Source organism: Mobula hypostoma, chromosome 6, assembly GCF_963921235.1.
Source record: "Mobula hypostoma chromosome 6, sMobHyp1.1, whole genome shotgun sequence".
Taxonomy (NCBI): domain Eukaryota; kingdom Metazoa; phylum Chordata; class Chondrichthyes; order Myliobatiformes; family Myliobatidae; genus Mobula; species Mobula hypostoma.
In genome coordinates, this window is record NC_086102.1 from 89,096,160 (window position 1) to 89,115,134 (window position 18,975).

Genomic DNA, 18,975 nt, shown 5'->3' on the forward strand with positions numbered 1-18,975 from the left:
GTTGGGCTGAAGGGCCTATTCCCATGCTGTAAAAGTCTATGACTATAAACTGCTCTTACTCATATATGTCCCTTCTAATTATTATGCCCTTGTCAGTACCTCCAGCTGAACTCTGTCTTTTTGTGTGCTTCTCCCTAGCTGTCAGTCTGTGGTTTTGTATTGCCGTGTGCTCCTGTCCCCACTCCTGCTCTACTCTGGTCCCTGTATTACCGAGTACTCCGTCTCTCACCTGTTTCCCATTATTACCTGTACTGCTGCCACCTGTTTCTCATTGTGCGTGGATCCACCTATCATCTGCCTCTCTGTTTATTGCTCAGTGTATCTCAGTCCTGTGCTTTCACCTATTTGTTGCCAGGTTGTGCCAGTGAATTTTCCGGAGCCTTTCCAGCATTTGTATCTGTACTCTGTCCGTCTGAATATTGACTCTACCTGTTTCCCGATTCTAGTTTTTGGATTTCTCTGGATGTTTTGATCTCTGCCTGAACTTTAATGCTGACTTTGTTTGCACCTCGGGATTTGTTACCCAATTAGTATCACTGTGTGCACGATACTGGGTCTGTGACTGGGTCCCTGCTCCAGCATCCTGACAGCCCTTGATAGCCCTTCTTCTCCCACATTTGTCATAAGTTCTACGCCCCTCCTCCTTTTCACTCCTCCCAGATCTTAACCCCCTCCTTCCAGAACCCTCCCAATCCTTTCTCCACTCCCCAAACACTCTTCCTGCTACACCTTCCCCATCTGCCTGTTCAATGGAGTAACTGACAGTCACCAATTAATCCACCAAACCTCGTACTCTTGGGATGTGGGAGAAAATCAGAGCCCCCAGGGGAACGCCATTTGGTCAGACAGAGAGCAAGGAGACAGCACTTGAGGACAGGACCGAGCCGGGGCCTCTGGAATGTCAGGTGACTGCTCTCCGTGCTGAGCCACTGCACCTGTGCTGAGAAGGAAGATGAAAGATCAAAGCCGATTTATCTGCAACTCTCTTCAGCCTGAAGCCCCAAATGGATGATAGCTCTGGCTGTTCTTGATGCCCCCAGCAGTACAGAAGCCAAGTATTCTGCAAATACAGATGTAAGGATACAACAAAGGGCATCAGCTGATGGTAGGCTGGCTGGAGGCTACATTTTCGGTGATAGCCACACCTCCTGCCAAGTCCTCTGTGCAAATACTACTCTGACATTTACCCAGGCATTTCTGTCCAAACTGAGAGAACAAATAAGCCTGAGCTAATTGCTACCCATATGGTCTACTCGCAATCATCAGCAAAGTGTCATCAACAGTGTTAACTCTGCTCAGTGGGTTTCACTAGAACCATAGAACACTACAGCACAGAAAACATGCCAGTCAGCCCTTCTAGTCTGTGCTGAAAACCACTCATTTCAGCCTTCTTTGAGAAGATGGAAAAGCAAGTTGCAGAGGCGAGGCCTGGAGATGATCGGAGCATTTGACTGAGTGCAGTGCAAGGATGGTTAATGACACTGGGAAATGGGAACCGGGGGGCGGTGGAGAAGACCCCATACAGCAGAGTTAGACCTTCCAGATTGTGGAAATCAATCGTTCCAGAACGTCACTGAATTAGGAGTTGAGAGTTGGAGGAGACGTTTACAAATGTCTGTAGGTGTACAGTGGAGAACATTCTGACTGGCTGCCTAATGGAGGTTTTAATACACAGGACCATAAGAAACTACAGAGGGCTGTAGACTCATCCTGCTGAATAATAGACACAACCCTCTCCACAACTGAGGGCATCTTTAAGAGGCCGTGTCTCCAGAAGGCAGCATCCATCACTGAGGACCCTCACTACCCAGAATGTGCCCAATTCTTGTTGCTACCGTTGGACCACTTTTCCTGCAGTATTTACTTATTCGGCAATTTAGGCTAATTTTATGACTACAATGTACTCCTGCAGCAAAACAACAATTTTCATGTCTTCTAAGTCAGTGATAATAAAAGGGATAGTGAAGGAGTTCTCCAGCCGGTGTCCTTGGCCACGATGCAGGGTTTTGACCCATAATGTAGATAATATCTTTCTTCCCACGGATACACACTAGCTGAGTGGTGAAAAAGGCACAACAATGCCTCTTTCACCCCAGACAGTTGAGGAAGTTTGATATGGGCCCCCAGATCCTAAGAACTTTCTACAGGGGCACAATTGACTGGCTGCATCACTGCCTGGTATGGGAACTGCACTTCCCTCAATCGCAGGATTCTGGTGCGGACAGCCCAACACATTTGTAGTTCTGAACTTCCCATGATTCAGGACATTTACAAAGGCAGGTGTGTAAAAAGGGCCTGAAGGATCATTAGGGACCCGAGTCACCCCAACCACAATCTATTCCAGCTGCTACCATCTAGGAAGCGGTACCGCAGCATAAAAGCCAGGAGCAACAGGCTCTGGGACAGCTTCTTCCACCAGGCCATCAGACTGATGAACTCACACTGATTTCAGTGTATTTCTATGTTACATCGACTGTTCTATTCATTATAAATTATTATAAATTACTATGATTGCACATTGCACGTTTAAATGGAGACGTAGAGTAAAGATTTTTACTCCTCATGTATGCGAAGGATGTAAGAAATAAAGTCAATTCAATTCATTCATGCTCGTGTGTTCCTCCAGATTGTTTGTTTCGACAACAGTCATCAGTTGGCTTATCACCGTCACTCATTCAGTTATGTTAAAAAAGATTACAATTACTGACAATCACAGTATTCATTCCCATTCTTACCTCCTCTGGTAATGAGGCATTTGGAACTTGCATGTAAGAAGACCTGATTTAGGTTCAGGCATGGGCTTATATGTGGCAGGTAGCATCAGAACTGTAGAATTATAGTTGAATGACCATCTCCAATCTAAAGACACTCTCCTTGAATTATTACCAATGTCATCGTCATCATCATCTACATAATGAAGGAGGTCAGTGTTGCAAGGCTGTGATGGCAAGAGCAGGTCGGGCTTTGGTCATCCTGAGGTCAGTGGCTCACCTCCTGACACCCAACATCATCGTACAATCTAGGAGGCCCATGAAAGGTGTGATGATAAATGTTCAAATTTCCTGAATGATCTGTGGTGCTATAACATGAGAGAGGTTCAATGCAGGCCGGGAAGGAGCAGCCCCCTGGACAGCACACCTCCTATACTCAGGACATTCGAGTCTTCCACCACTCCAACCCTCAGCCTTCACCACGTGCATGGCAATGCCACTACCTGAAGATTCCGCTTCAGGTAGCACATGGTCCTAATTTGGGAACATATTCATCATTCCCTCAATGTATTGATTCGAGATCCTGGCACTTGCTGCCTATGCTCAGAAATTTCCCACCAAGAATAATATCTTTCAACATGAAAGTTGATATTCCTGCATGTTTCATATTCCATACATCCCTGGGACAAAGATTAGATTAGATTATGAGGACACACAGTCCCCTTTTATTGTCATTTAGTAATGCATGCATTAAGAAATGATACAATGTTCCTCCAGTGTGATATCACAGAAACACAAGACAGACCAAGACTGAAAAACTGACAAAACCACATAATTATAACATATTGTTACAACAGTGCAAGCAATACCGTAATTTGATGAAGAACAGACCATGGGCACGGTAAAAAAAGTCTCAAAGTCTCTCGAAAGTCCTAACATCTCATGCAGATGGTAGAAGGAAGAAAACTCTCCCTGCCATGAGCTTCCAGCGCCGCAAACTTGCCAATGCAGCACCCTGGAAGCACCCAACCACAGTCCAACTCTGAGTCCGTCCGAAAACTTCAAGGCTCCGACCAGCCCTCCGACACCGAGCACCGAGCACTATCTCTGCCGAGCGCTTCGCCCCCAGCCCCGGCAACAGGCAATAGGTAAAGCCGAGGATTTGGGGCCTTCCCCTCCGGAGATTCTCGATCACACAGTAGCAGCGGCAGTGAACTGGGAACTTCTGAAGTTTCTCCAGATGTTCCTCTGTGCTTCTCACGCCTGTCTCCATCAAATCAGAATTGTGCATGGTACCTACTTACAAATATGATATCATTCACCGGAGAGTCCACGTGTGCTGCGTCGCGCCACCATCTTCTCCCCCCTCCAGAAGGAGTTCATTTGGCACATAAGTCTCTACCAACACACAGATCAATGTCATTCCCACTAATTTTCTCTCTGTTGAATTCTTTGCATATTCCCATCAACTCTAAAGTTCAAAATTCAAAGTTCAAAGCTCAAAGTGCATTTATTATCAATGCTTTATACAACCTTGAGATTTGTCTCCTTACAGACAGCCATGAGACAAAGAACCCCCGTAGAACCCATTAAAAACAAAAGAATGTCATTGAACACCCAAGACCGTCAACACACCACCACTAAGTACAGTTTACAATTTACCAGGACTGATTAATTTCCCAAGCCGAAAATCTTTAGAAGTGGGAGGGAATTGGAGAATTGTGGGGAAACCCACATGTGAATCATGCAGATTCCACTCAGAGAGTGCCGGAGGTCAGGAATGATTCTGGGTCTCTATCGCCATGAGGTAGCAAGCATACCAGCTGTGCCACTTTCCCTCCCATTGGGCAGCAGGATTCCAGTAATGTAGTTCACCACCACCTTTTCAATGACACTTGAGCTTGGGCTACAAGTGAGGGAACATAAACAAGGGAAAAATAAATTTAAAAAAGAGATAAATGCATTCACTGTGACCTCAGCAGTAATGTCACAGATGTAGCATGTCAGACATTAGGAAAGATAGTATTCCTAGCTCTTACACTGTATTGCAGGATCTTTGAAACATATATACTCTGTGCGTTATTGAGCGCGGCTACAGAGACTGTAGTCCCTCAGATTCACTGTGAGTGAAACAGTGGCCGGCTACCTTTCCAGGCATAGTGGGGAAGACAGTTGGATGTGGTCAGAGATTGGTGATTGTGTCCTGCTAATCTACTGGACTTCTCCAATGTTGTTCTGAGGAATGGTGATAACATATCCTCCTTACTGATGATCAACACTGCCACACCTCAGGGGTGTGTGTTTAGCCCACTGCTCTACTCTCTATATACACATGACTGTGTGGCTAGGTATAGCTCAAATACCATCTGTAAATTTGCTGACGATACAACCATTGTTGGTAGAATCTAAGGTGGTGACGAGAAGGCGTACAGGAGTGAGATATGCCAGCTGGTAGAATGGTGCCACAGCAACAACCTGGCACTCAACGTCAGTAAGATGAAAGAGCTGATTGTGGACTTCAAGAAGGGTAAGATGAAGGAACACATATCAATCCTCATGAAGGGATCAGAAGTGGAGAGAGTGAGCAGCTTCAAGTTCCTTGGTGTCAAGATCTAACCTGGTCCCAACGTATTGATGTAGTTATAAAGAAGGTAAGGCAGCTTCTATACTTCATTAGGAGTTTGAAAAGATTTGGCATGTCAACAAATACGCTCAAAAACTTCTACAGTTGTACCGTGGAGAGCATTCTGACAGGCTGCATCACCGTCTGGTATGGAGGGGCTACTGCACAGGACCGAAAGAAGCTGCAGAGGGTTGTAAATCTAGTCAGCTTCATCTTGGGTACTAGCCTACAAAGTACCCAGGACATCTTTAGGGAGCGGTGTCTCAGAAAGGCAGCATCCATTATTAAAGACCTCCAGCACACAGGGCATGTCCTTTTCTCACTGTTACCATCAGGTGGGAGATACAGAAGCCTGAAGGCACACACTCAGCAATTCAGGAACAGCTTCTTCCCCTCTGCCATCCGATTCCTAAATGGACATTGAAGTTTTGGACACTGCCTCACTTTTTTTAATATACAGTATTTCTGTCTTCGCACATTTTAAAAGATCTATTCAATATACATAACGGATTTACTTGTTTATTTATTATTATGCTTTATTTAATTTATTATTTTTTTCTCTCTCTCTGCTATATTCTGTATTGCATTGAACTGCTGCTGCTAGGTTAACAAATTTCACGTCACATGCCGGTGATGATAAACCTGATTCTGATTCTGACTTGCTCCAATGCTGATAGATTTGGCCCAAAGTTGAAATAAATTGCTGGATGACCAAACATTTTGTCCACCTTTCCCTTGGAATGGGAAGGTTCCCTCACCATCTTCTCATAACTTCCACTGAGGAAGAGGCACAGGAGCCTGCAAACCCACATTCGGCGATTCAGAAAAATCTTCTTGCCCTCGACCATAATATTACTGTATGGTCTATGCGGTTATAAAGAAGGCAAGACAGCGACTATACTTCATTAGGAGTTTGAAGAGATTTGGTATGTCAACAAATACACTCAAAAACTTCTATAGATGTACCGTGGAGAGCATTCTGACAGGCTGCATCACTGTCTGGTATGGGGTGGGGTGGGGGCGGTGTGGTTGGCTACTGCAACAGGACTGAAAGAAGCTGCTGAGGGTCGTAAATTTAGTCGGCTCCATCTTGGGTTCTAGCCTACAAAGTGCCCAGGACATCTTCAAAGAGCGGTGTCTCAGAAAGGCAGCGTCCATCATCAAGGACATCAAGCACCCAGGGCATGCCCTTTTCTCACTGTTACCATCAGGTAGGAGGCACACACTCAGTGATTCAGGAACAGCTTCTTCCCCTCTGCCACCCGATTCCTAAATGCACATTGAACACTTGGACACTACCTCACTTTTTTAAGATAAATTATTTCTGGTTTTTGCACGATTTTTAATCTATTCAATATACGTACACTATAATTTATTTATTTGTTTATTATTATTTTATTTTTTTCTTCTATATTATGTATTGCATTGAACTGCTGCTGCTAAGTTAACAAATTTCACAACCCACGCCGATGATAATAAACTTGATTCTGATTCTGATGAATCTGGGAACACTAATTCAGTATTCCTTCTTTTTGAACTCATGATTTATTTCTGTAATTTATAGTAATTTTCTATCTTTGCACTGTACTGCTGCTGCAAACTGACAAATTTCACAACATTTAAGCCAGTGATAATAAATCTGGTTCAATTCTGGTAGCTTTCGCAATGCTGTGTCGATGCACCAGAAATTCCTCCACTACATTTGAAGCTCATGAATATCCCTCTCCCCCCCGCACAGGTTTCTGTTACCTTTTATATTATACACTAGGCATTCAAATGCAACACCTTGGCCAGGCAGAACACTGTAAACAGTGGCATCAAGATGTGAATATTTGCAGGTCCACACAGATTAGATGTTGGCAAGCTCCATAAAGAGCAGCTGTCGGAGTCAGAGATACAGCAGCTAACATTTATTTCAATAAAGCAGCTCTTGGCAGTTTCACTAGCAGTTCAGGGAGGTTAGGAGCAGAAATAAGGCTGGTTGAAGATTCCAGATGTATCAGGCCAAGTTTTAATGAGACCTGATTGGCTCACACAATCCTTTGACAATATTGGATCTCGCATGCCATTGTGTGAGAGGAATTGCAAAGAGGCTGTCCTTAATCACAAAGCAACATGTAAAAAGAGTTCTGAAGCAAGGTCATTGACCTGAAATGCTAACTGTTTCTCTCAGCACCAGCATATCTTGACCTGCTAAGTGTTTTCTGCACTTTCCACATCTTACCTTTAGTTACAATTGTCCAAAATAACTACTTCCGGTTACCGCACTGTCAGGTGGACTGAAGTAAGGCCAGCGATATACCAGCTGGACTGGAGAAAGGAGTGATCATTAATTGGACTCTCCTGCACGAAGTTGGACATGTTTATAGAGGAAGCTTCTTTAAGAACATCGAACTGGACAGCACAGGGCACAGGAAAAGGCCCTTCAGCCCACGATATTAGTGCTGACCATGTTGCCTGCATATGGTAAATATCCCTCCTACCTTTGGAATGGGCCCCTGTAAACCAGCGCTAGCACCGCCCCGATTGCGTTTCTCTGCACTGGTTGTTTCACTGACAGGTATAATTTGTTCTGTGTATTGTCTGCACCTATGTGCCCGTCATGGTGCTGCAAGCAAGTTTTTCATTGTACCTGTACCTCACCCCACTTGTGCACATGACAATAAACTCACCTTGACTTGACTTGAAATTCCATGCCTGTATGAGTGTCCTTTTAAATGTCTTTCAAAAATTTGCTACTGTATTTGCTTCTACCACCTCCCGTTGTAGAACATTCCAGAAACCTACCCTGTAGAATCCCGTTAAACCTCCCCCCATCATCTGTAAACCTTTGACATTTCCACATTACGAGAAAGACCCTATCCTTTGAAGTGATCAAAAGTGATGGAGCTGTTGTCAGATTGTCCTGCAAAGCAGTATACATGTTAGAGACTGTTATTCCCATTAAAGAGTGGCTCCACAACTCTATACTCTTAGTCTTCATGTTGAGCGCCATCTGCCATTTCCTTCTGCAATAAGATGCATGTTCAAAAAAATATTGATGCATCTGGTGCCCAGTTCCCCAAGATGTGAACCAGTATGATCATGGCTGATCTACCCAGGGTCTCATCTCATCTTCAGTACCAGCTCTCCAGGCTGTCAATTCCCCTCTCTTTCGAAAAGCTGTTGACGTCCACTTCAAGTGCTTGAATGATCCAGCCTCCACAACTCCCTAAGGCAGAGAATTCCAAGGATTCATACTTTCTGCAAGAAAATATATTTACACACATCAGTTTTAAATGTAAATGTGACTCTTTGTTCGAGACTCTCCCACTCACAGAAACATCTTGTCACCTGCCCTGTCAAGTCCCCTTAGGATCTTAAATGGTCATCCCTCACTCTTCTAAACTCCAAACAACACACACCCAACCTGCTTAGTCTCACTTGATAAGACACAGTATGGGACGGTAATACATCAATTAGCAACAGGCAGAACACTTTACAGCAACAACTATAAGATTAGGGTTCAATTCCCACTGTTGGTAAGAATGTGGAAATTCTCTCTGTGACCTTGGGAGCTTCTTTTCCTCACACATCCCAAAGAGACACAAGGTTAGGGTTAGTAAGTTATGGGCAGGCTATGTTGACGTCAGAAGCATGGTGAAACTTGCTGGCTAGTCCATGTTCAGCCCCAGACAGCGTTGGTCGAGGATGCAAGATGATGCAAATATATCAAATATAGATAATCTTTATCTTTAAACATCTCATCCCAGGAACTAGCTTGGTCAACAAGGCAACCAAAACAATGACTGTACTCCAGGTGTGGCCTCACTAGCACCCTATACAACTGTAACAAAACTTCCCAATCTAATCTCTAAATTCTTCAAATAAAGACCAATTGACCTCTTAGTAATCCATTCGCTAACTTTTTATGATTCATGTGCTAGAACACTGAGATCCCTCTGAACATTACTGATTTGTAGTTTTTCTCCACTTATATAATAACTTGCCTTATGATTCATTTTGCTGATGCGCTTGATCTCACACTGAACTCAATTTGTCATTTTCTACCCAATCACTCAATACATATACACATCATTGTAGAATCACAGTACTTTCATCCCAACATCCCTTTCCACCTCTTCATGGCATCAGCAAACCCACAGATTTACATTCTGTCCCCCCTCCACCCAAAGTCATTAATGTAATTAGTCTTCACCCAGGCTCAGTACTGTTGGATTTTATTTTAAATTGTTGGGTTATAATTACAACCCAGTAATCTGGTCCCATCTTCACAGTCAGAGATGTCAGGGCCAGGCACTACTTATATTGTTTGGCAATAGATCACCTCTGTTTTGCAAAGCTTGCAGCTGAATTGTGCGTGTAACTGCCTGAGGTATAAAGGGGAAATTGGGATGAAAGAGCCACTGAGAGCATAGGTATGACGGACTGAATCATCACCCTCCGTGCAGTCATCACATTAACTTCACAGGCAACACAACAGATATAACTGTGGTTTAACATAGTTGAGGCAAATTACATATATAAAAACAGACGGCTATGCGGTAGAGAAATTCTAGGCAGTCTCCAGAGTAGGTTACATGGTTGGCACAATATCCTGGGCTGAAGGGCCTGTAACGTGCTGTAGATTTCTATGGTCTATGCTCTATGTATAGATAGTCTTCCAGGGTCACAGATGCTCAGGACAGTTTATAGAGGCATATTGGTCCACTTGTGCAGGCTTGCTACACGGGGAAGCAGTGGTCAGTGCCGTCTACAAGCACTCGGTTACAAACCTGTCTGAAAGTTTGACTTCAGGCCAGGAGTTGCTCTGCCTGGTATCCAGGAATGATAAACAATCAGTTCATTTCCTTGGCTGTGTAGCATCTTCAGATGGTGCCCCCACTCCCACAACATGCTCATTTTCCCCCAGTTCGATCAAAGCACAACATCACGAATCCCACCTTTAATGGGAGGAGAGGTTACAGAGTCATAGAAGCATAGGTGAAAGCAGCATGAAACAGTCCCTTTGGCTCATTACATCCGTTCCAATCATCAGTCATCCATTTGACCTAATCCGACATGAACCATATCATATTCGCCTAATATTCCTATCAACTCTCTCCAGATTTTACACTAGGGCCAATTTACAGTAGACAATTAATCTAATCATCTGCACATCTTCGACTGTGGGAGGGAACCAGAAAACCACATGGTCAGAGGAGAATGGGCACACAGATTCCACACAGATGGCACCTGAGGTCCGAATTAAACAGTGTTGCTGGAGCTCTCCCATATGGACCACTGGTACTAACTAACCTTCAAGCTTCAGATACTAAACAGACTTCAAGCCTCAGATACTAACTAGCCTGCAAGCCGCAGATACTAACTAGCTTTCAAGCCGCAGACCATTAAATGACTTCAATATATTTGCATTTAAGCTTTCTTTCCCCTCAGACAATAAATGAATAGTTATATCTAAAGCTTCTTTTACACAATGGACTTCCCTGAATCATCATTCTTAAAAATCACTTTCAAAGCAAACTTGAGAAATGTCTTTTGAAGCAAGTTTTACAATCAAAGTAATGACAGGTTGCATGGTTCAGAAGGAGAGAAATCCTTTCTTGTTTCCAGTTCTGATTGAAAAGGGCCAATGGTTTGAGACTTACCAAACAAAAGTTAATCTTTTGTGGGCAATATCATAACTTTCCTATTGGTTCAGTCAGGTCCCAACCTCTTCCTGCTCTCTATTATGTTGTAGCAACTGTTGTCTTGACAGTTGCTACAACTAAAATCTTTAAATCTTAAGCTGTGACTTGCTTTGAATATCAATGTCTACATGATCTGAACAACTTGGCTTATACCATGTCTATCACAGAGATAAGAAGACAAAGTCTCTCATTGATCGTATATTGTTTGGAGGAATGAGATAAGAGGCTGGTAGGTGGAAACAAAAGTAAAAGAATTAGTGGGTAACTGGGAGGTTAGACCAGTTGGGCTGACGGGACTGTTTCTGTGACTATGACAGATGGAGCTGAGTGGTGGAGGGAAGGGAAGAGACTGGTAGGTACATGAGAACATGAGAAGATAAGAAATAGAAGCAGGAGCCTGCTCCATCATTCAATAAGATCATGGCTGATCTGGCCATGGACTCATCTTCACTTACTTGCCGTCCCCCACCCCCCCCCCATAACCCTTAACCCCCCTATTATGCAAAAAATCTAGCCAACCTTCTCTTAAGTATATTTACTGAGGTAGCCTCCACTGCTTCATTTGACAGAGAATTCCATAGATTCATCACTTTTTGGGAAAAGCAGATCCTCATCATCTCTGTCCTAAATCTACTCCCCCGAATCTTGAGGCTATGTCCCCTAGTTCTAGTCTCACCTACCAGCGGAAACAACTTTCCTGCCTCTATCTTATCTATCCCTTTCATAACTTTATGTGTTTCCATAAGGTCATCTGTCATTTGTCTGAATTCCAGCAAGTACAGTCTCTGGAAGCAACCTGGTGAACCTCTGCCTCCAAAGCCAGTATATCCTTCCATAAGTAAGGAGACCACAACTGCACGCAGTAATCAAGGTGCGGCCTCACCAGTACCCTGTACAGTTGCAGCATGACCTCCCTCTCTTAAATTCAGTTGATAATTAAACTCAGCCTGCTGCACCTGCAAACCAGCCTTTTGTGATTCATGTACAACTGGATAAGGAAGGAGATTATGGGCAAGTGGAAGCATGTGCTGGAGGGGACAACAGTGGTGAACTTCTAATGCAGGTAGATAGGTAGGAAGGTGATGGTCAGTTGGAACCAGGTGAGGGAGAGTTATGTGTTCAGGTAATGAAGGGAGAAAGGAGGAAAGGGTAAAGAAAGGAAGAGGTGGGAATGGAAGAGAAACACAGGAGGACTGAGTTACCTGACTTTGAAAAAAAAACAATATTCAAACCATTAGGTTGTGAGATAACCAAGTGAAATATGAAGTGCTGTACTTGTAGTTGGTGTTTGGCCTCATGACTCAGTGGGGAAGATAGAGGGCAGTGGCATTGGGTATGGGGAATTGAAATGTCATGCTAGTGGATGCTCAGGATGGCCATTGTGGACAGATTGCAGGAGCGTGGCCACATGATCGTACAGTTCACTCTTGGTCCTGCTGACGTAGAGGCAAGTTCAAGAGCACCAACTGCAGTAGACAAGGTCGGAGGAAGTGCACATGGATCTGTAGCTCATCTGCAAGGATCGTTGGATCCCTGGCTGATGGGAGGGAGATGGTGCAGGGACAGGCTTGGTGCCTCTTATAGGTACAGGGGCAAGTACCTGGGGACTGTACAGATGGGTGGAAAGGATGAATGAACAAGGAAGTCCTGGAGACATTGATCCCATGGAACATAGCAAGGGAACAGGAGAGGGTAAGACATGGCTGGTGCTGGGATTCTGTTAGAGCTGAAGAAGTGATGATAAGTGAAGGATGAGGAGAAGGAAACATGTTTTCTGTTCTGCCTGGTGGGGGAGAGAACAGATGTGTGGATAAATGAAGGAAATGTGGGTGATGGTTCCAACAATTACGTCAAACGTGAAACTGTGTTTCTGAAAGAAGGAGGACATTTCAGAACCCCTAGCACAGAAAATCACATTTGGGTGCAGAAGGAGAAGCAGAGAAAAAGATTGTGTCCTTACAAGGGACAGGGTGAGAAGAGGTATTGGCAAGGTAACGCTGGGTGTCAGCAGGTATATAGTAGATATCAAAGGATAGTTTGTCTCCTGTGATGGAGATAGAGAGATCGGAAAAGGGAGGGAAGTGTCTGAGATAGTCTTGTTGAATTTAACAACAAGGTGAAAGATGGTTGCAAGGTAACAGCTTGACCCATTGAGTTCTTCCAGCAGTTTATTTTGTGCTGTTGTTTGCTAATTGCACCCAGAATTTCCTCCGAACTGTCTCAACTGCGTTGATGTAAATATGTCAGGGGTGTGACTGTAACCCCACTAACACGTATTACAGGTTTCTTCAACCTCACTGAACCAGTACAATTTTAAGTGGGAAAAGGTCTAAGAAATTAGGTCCTAATTTATTAAAGCAACACACATCAAAGTTGCTGGTGAATGCAGCAGGCCAGGCAGCATCTGTAGGGAGAGGTGCAGTCGATGTTTCAGGCCGAGACCCTTAGTTAGGTTCATGGCAAAATAAACTAGCTCCTAAAACTGGAGCACCAGCTGGTCAAGCTGGCACAGAACCCATTAATTAATGTGTCTCTCATACTTATGCTCAAGGACAGAGTGTTAGAGCCATGGTTGAACAGATTTTAATAACTGCTCATGAAGCCATTTCTTTTAAGAAATCCATATCTCTAAGGAAATTTTCTAAATTTGTTCAAAATCTAATGATAAATTATTATGTTAGCAACTTTGAAATTCATGATATAGCATGAAGTAACTACAATAAACAGATTACTTCAGGTTAGATCATTTTTCTTAGAGAGCCTTTGAACCTTAGTTTGCCTTTAAACTTCAGCGATGATTAGATTTCAGTGTTCAGTGGAAGTAAACTGGTGTTCAGATTTAAATACAAATAAAAGTGATGGACAGGGATTATATGACCTGATTAGCAAGATTAGGGCATGCTAGGAGTGAGTTTTAAAACGGCGCAAACCAACGAACTAATGAGGAGATTTTTTTTATGTGAATTAATTGAGACTAACCTTTGCTGTCCTGATTGATGGATAGGGGACAAACAATCATTTCTAAAACCGCAGCAATTTCCTCCAGCAAACACAGATAAAGTTCCTCTGGGAAATATAGTGAGTGTTACTCATAAATTCTGAGCAGCAACTCAAATCAAGGCCAACTGTGGTCACCAAGCTTAATTGACAGAGAAATTACCCAATCACCTGCATTGCAGCTCTATAAGATTCTGGTTAGACAAAACTTGGAGTATGGTGTTCAGTTCCGATCACCTTATTATCGGAAGGATCTGGAAGCTTTCGAGAGGGTGCAGCTGAGATTGACCTGGATGTGGTCCGGATTAGAGAGCATGTCATGTGAGGATAGGTCAAGCGAGCTGGGGTTGCCCTCTTTGGAGTGAAGAAGGATGAGAGGCGAATTGATAGAGACGTACAAGATGATAAGAGACACAGATAGAGTGAACAGCCAGAGACATTTTCCTAAGGTGGGAGTGACTAATAGCAGGGGCATAACTCTAAGGTGAACAGAGGAAAGTAGAGGGAGGACATCAGAGATTGGTTATTGGCACAGAGAGTAGCGGGTGGCTGTGATGTACTGTCAAGGCTGATGGTGGTAGGGGCAGATACATTAAGGAGATCTAAGAAGAATGTAGATATCACATGATTGAAATGGAGGACTATATAGGAAGGCAGGGTTAGAATGATCTTAGACTAGGTCAAAAGGTTGGCACAACATCATGGGCCAGAGAGTCTGGACTGTGCTGTAGTGTTCTATGCCTGTCATAGTCTAGACCATATAATGATGCAAGCCAGAGGTATCTTCGGTAGAATATTAGAGGGTAGTTGTTTGCCTCCCAGTTATCTCTATAAAACAATGTTTGTCTCCTAATTTACAGTGTGTGGGGGTTGCTTTGATAGTTCCTGCATGCTGCAGTATTTTCACACGTCTACCAGCTTTGTTTAATTCTCACTTTTCTCATCCCTGTTCCTTTTTAGCTTAATGCAGATCTATTGACTACTCCTCTATCTCTCACAAATGACCTGCCACTCCTTAACCAATTATTTCACTGAGGTGAGGAAGTTGCCAAGCCTGCAAAATTAAATAGAGGGGCAAATCAAACACAACCTGCGCATCGGACAAGGATGCTTCTAAATTCACAGGGTCATATATTGGGACTCCGGTCCATATGCACCTGATCTTCTCTTTCTCAATCTATTGAACACCATTGGTTTTCTGCTTCCATTTTAATGTTTCCCTACATATATTATGATCAGTGTTTCCCTTCAAACTTCAGATCTTTTATTGCCATCGTTATGTCCAGCACAAGATCCTTCATGAGTGGCCAAGAGGCCCTAGCACGAAGGCAACAGCCCAGGCATACATGTTAAGTATCACTCCTTACTCCAACACAGCCACCTCATTCACCTGAGGATGAATCAATAAAGCATGATGTGACCATAAATGTCTAAAATTCTGCTGATCCTAAATTTGTAATACTCTGGATCTCCATTGTGCACTAATAATTTCTTATTAATCAACCAGATCCAGACGAATCAAACCTCAAATAATAAAGATGTCTTCCTTTGTAGAAATATCTCTTTAATTAACAGGATTTGCTGGAGTTTCTTGGAACATAGAAAGAGAATAGGTTTCTGAATCGGAATCAGACCACTCCACCCACTGAGTCTGCACCTCAAGTATATGGCACGGTGGTGTAACTAACGGAGCTGCTGCTTCACTGTTCAATGCCAACTCTGCTGCTAAACACAGGAGATTCTGCAGATGCTGGAGATCCAAGACATCACACACAAAATGCCGGAGGAACGCAGCGGGTCAGGTAGCATCAATGTTCTGATGAAGGGTCTCAGCCTGAAATATCAACAGTTTATTCCTCTCCCTAGACACTGTCTGACCTGCTGAGCTCCTCCAGAATTTTGTGTGACCTTTAATGCCGTCCCTTCTGAGTTTGAAAGTCTTCCCCTTTGACAGCACCTGTTGGTGCACCACACGCCAAAATCATGTCCAAGTCGTCTCTGTGGATGTAGGCTAGTGGTAGAATCTGGGGCAGGGGAGAGGGAAATTGATGGAAATATGGGCAGGATGGATTACAGGAAATAAATTGTAGGAGTTTGTGTTTACTCCGTGACCTTGAATAGACACAATGGACAGAATAGCCTCCTTCCACAACACAAGGAAACATGGCATATGGAAATATGCTGTCTTTCAGGGCATCTCCATCCCTTTCCCTCACTTATAATATTGTAACCCATTCTCTCTCTCAAACACTCTTCGTTACCCTTTGATTCTGTCAGCTACCTGAACTATGGGCAATTGATCTACCAGCACATTTCAGGGACAACCTCCCCACCATTTGTCATTTACAATCATGCTTAAAAACTTTGATCTAAGTTTTCATTCTCATCCTTTCAGGCCAGTTCCCCCTTTCTGGTTACATTTTTAATTTATTCACTCATGTTCAGATACCATAGGCATATCCTGTTTGTGGCGTTTTTAATATTTGAGTAATAGTTGAGTAATATTATAAATATATTTATTGATTAAGCATTCCTTGCTTGTTTACATAATTCATTATGTGTTATATGTAAGAAGTACATGAATGGCATAATCATTATGCCACCACAGCGTATGAGAGCACCTCATTAAAAGAAAAATAAGTAGACGTGTTTCTACATCTGCACTCTAGGGGAAAGCTATGGACCAGGTGCTGTGCTGCTTCCCAGTGTTAGTTTGATGAGATCACCATTACCAGTGGGGATGACAAGGAACATCTCCAAAATCTCAAGACAGAGTTAAAAAGTTGAGAAGATTATGGGCTCAGAGCACAATCCAACAAGTGTGAGTTCTTCAAACCAAACATCACTTATTGTGGTCACACCATTAACACACAAGATTTACATAAGTGTGCTGAGAAAATTCATGTAGTGGTAGATGCCCCAAGGCTAAAGGATGTGTCACAACTGCAGTCCTTTTTAGGATTTGCTAATTACTATAACAGGTTCCTGCCAAACCTGGCTACAGTGTACCATCCCTTGAACTCAGTACTACAGATCGGGAAGAAATGGCAATGGACAAAGCAATATGTGGTAGCTTTCGGATAGGTAAAGGAAATGGTGATGTCAGACATTGTACTCACACAGTATGATCCACATCGTCCAGTAGAGTTTGTCCGGGATGCCTCACCTTATGGTCTAGGTGCAGTCATGTTGCATTTTGTGAATGATGGAAGGATACATCAGTTCCCACTTTGTCAAACTATGTCTTAGTTTGGAGAAAATTAGAAGTCGAACCTTTGAACCTTTGATTTTGAGAAAAGATGGGTTTATTTGCTTGTTATTATCATTTGAGTTAATTGATAGATTTCCTCCACAATCTAATTGTAAATTTTGTTATTTTTTTTCTTGCTGGCGGTTTGATGTTTATCTTTAGAAGCTTTTTGCATGACGCATGGCTCCGGGGTTGTATACCTAATGGGGGTTTTTCCTACTTTTTCTGCATAGTAGGGTTTTTTTATTATCCCCAAAATTTTTCAATCTTTAAAATAATGTTTTTTTCCTTGAGACATTGTAAGTGTTGCTTACTTCGATGTACTCATGTTATTTTTGAATATTATAATAATAATAAAAAGATTTGAAAAGAAAGAAAGGAAGTGAACACCCCAAAACATTTGCATCACGTTCTCTTATTGCTGCAGAGAAAATCTATGCACGGATTGACAGAGAGGTCTTGAGTCTGGTTTAAGATATTAAGCGTTTCAACCAGTACTTGTACGGGAGAGAGTTTACCCTCATTACTGATCATCAGCCACTGGTGATCATTTTCAGTCCAGAGAAGGATGTTCCACTAACAGCAGCACGAATGCAGAGCTGGGCTCTGTTTCAAAATCACATTCAAGAGTTCGACTAATCATGAAAATGCTGACAGATTGTCCCATTTACTCCTGGAAAAGGAAAGGCCTGAAAAACTTACAACAGAGGGAACCCCGCTTGATGAGTTCTGCTGAATGCAAATTGAAAGTCTCCCTATTACGGCAGCGATGATCCAAAGGGAAACCAAAAAAAAAAACCCCACACTATGGCAGGTCACCACGGCAATACAAAATGGCTAGAGTGCGCAACAGAAATTCCAGATCCCACATTTTTACCAGAGTCGGGATGAACTTGCCCTTGACGGGGGTTGCCTTATGTGGGGATTGAGAGTTGTTGTAGCATCCAAGCTGAGAGCCAAAGTGTTGGAGGAGCTACATGTCAACCACCTAGGCATAGTCAAAATGAAGGTGTTGGCTTGAAGCTTTGTCTGGTGGCCTGGGATAGATCAGCAGATTGAGCAGCCTGCCAGGCAGTGTTCAGGATGCCAACAGGTTAAGAAGATGCCAAGAGCAGTGTCTCTCCATCCCTGGGAATGGTCTGCATTGTCCAGGAAGAGCATCATTACAGATTTTGCTGGACCATTCATGGGCACATATTTCTTGGTAGTAGTGGATGCAGTTACAAAGTGGCCAGGAGTCTTCCCAACAGCCTCCACTACAGTCTCGCACACTACTGATGTGTTGAGAAGCCTCTTCACAAGGACTGATATTTTCAAACACTCAGTCAGTGACAATGGACCACAGGTTGTTGGAGAACAGTTTCAGTCATTCCTGAAAATAAATGGAATAAGACATTTTACATCTGCACCGTACCACCCAGCTACAAATGACTTGGCGGAAAGGTTTGTCCAGAATCTAAATACTCTGTGAGCAATGTCAGAGGAACACACTACACTGACACTGAATCGGAAGCTCACCAATTTCCTCCTTGCATATCGCAGTGCAGAAAACTCCACAAGCAACAACTCACCAACTGTTTTATTCCTGGGTCGGTTGTCCCTCGCGCTCAGGCTTGGATCTCTTAAACGCCGCTCTCAGAGGAGTATGCAGAAAAAGCAGCAGAGACAAACTGGGGGCTCCTCAAACAAGGAGGCTTGATGTTT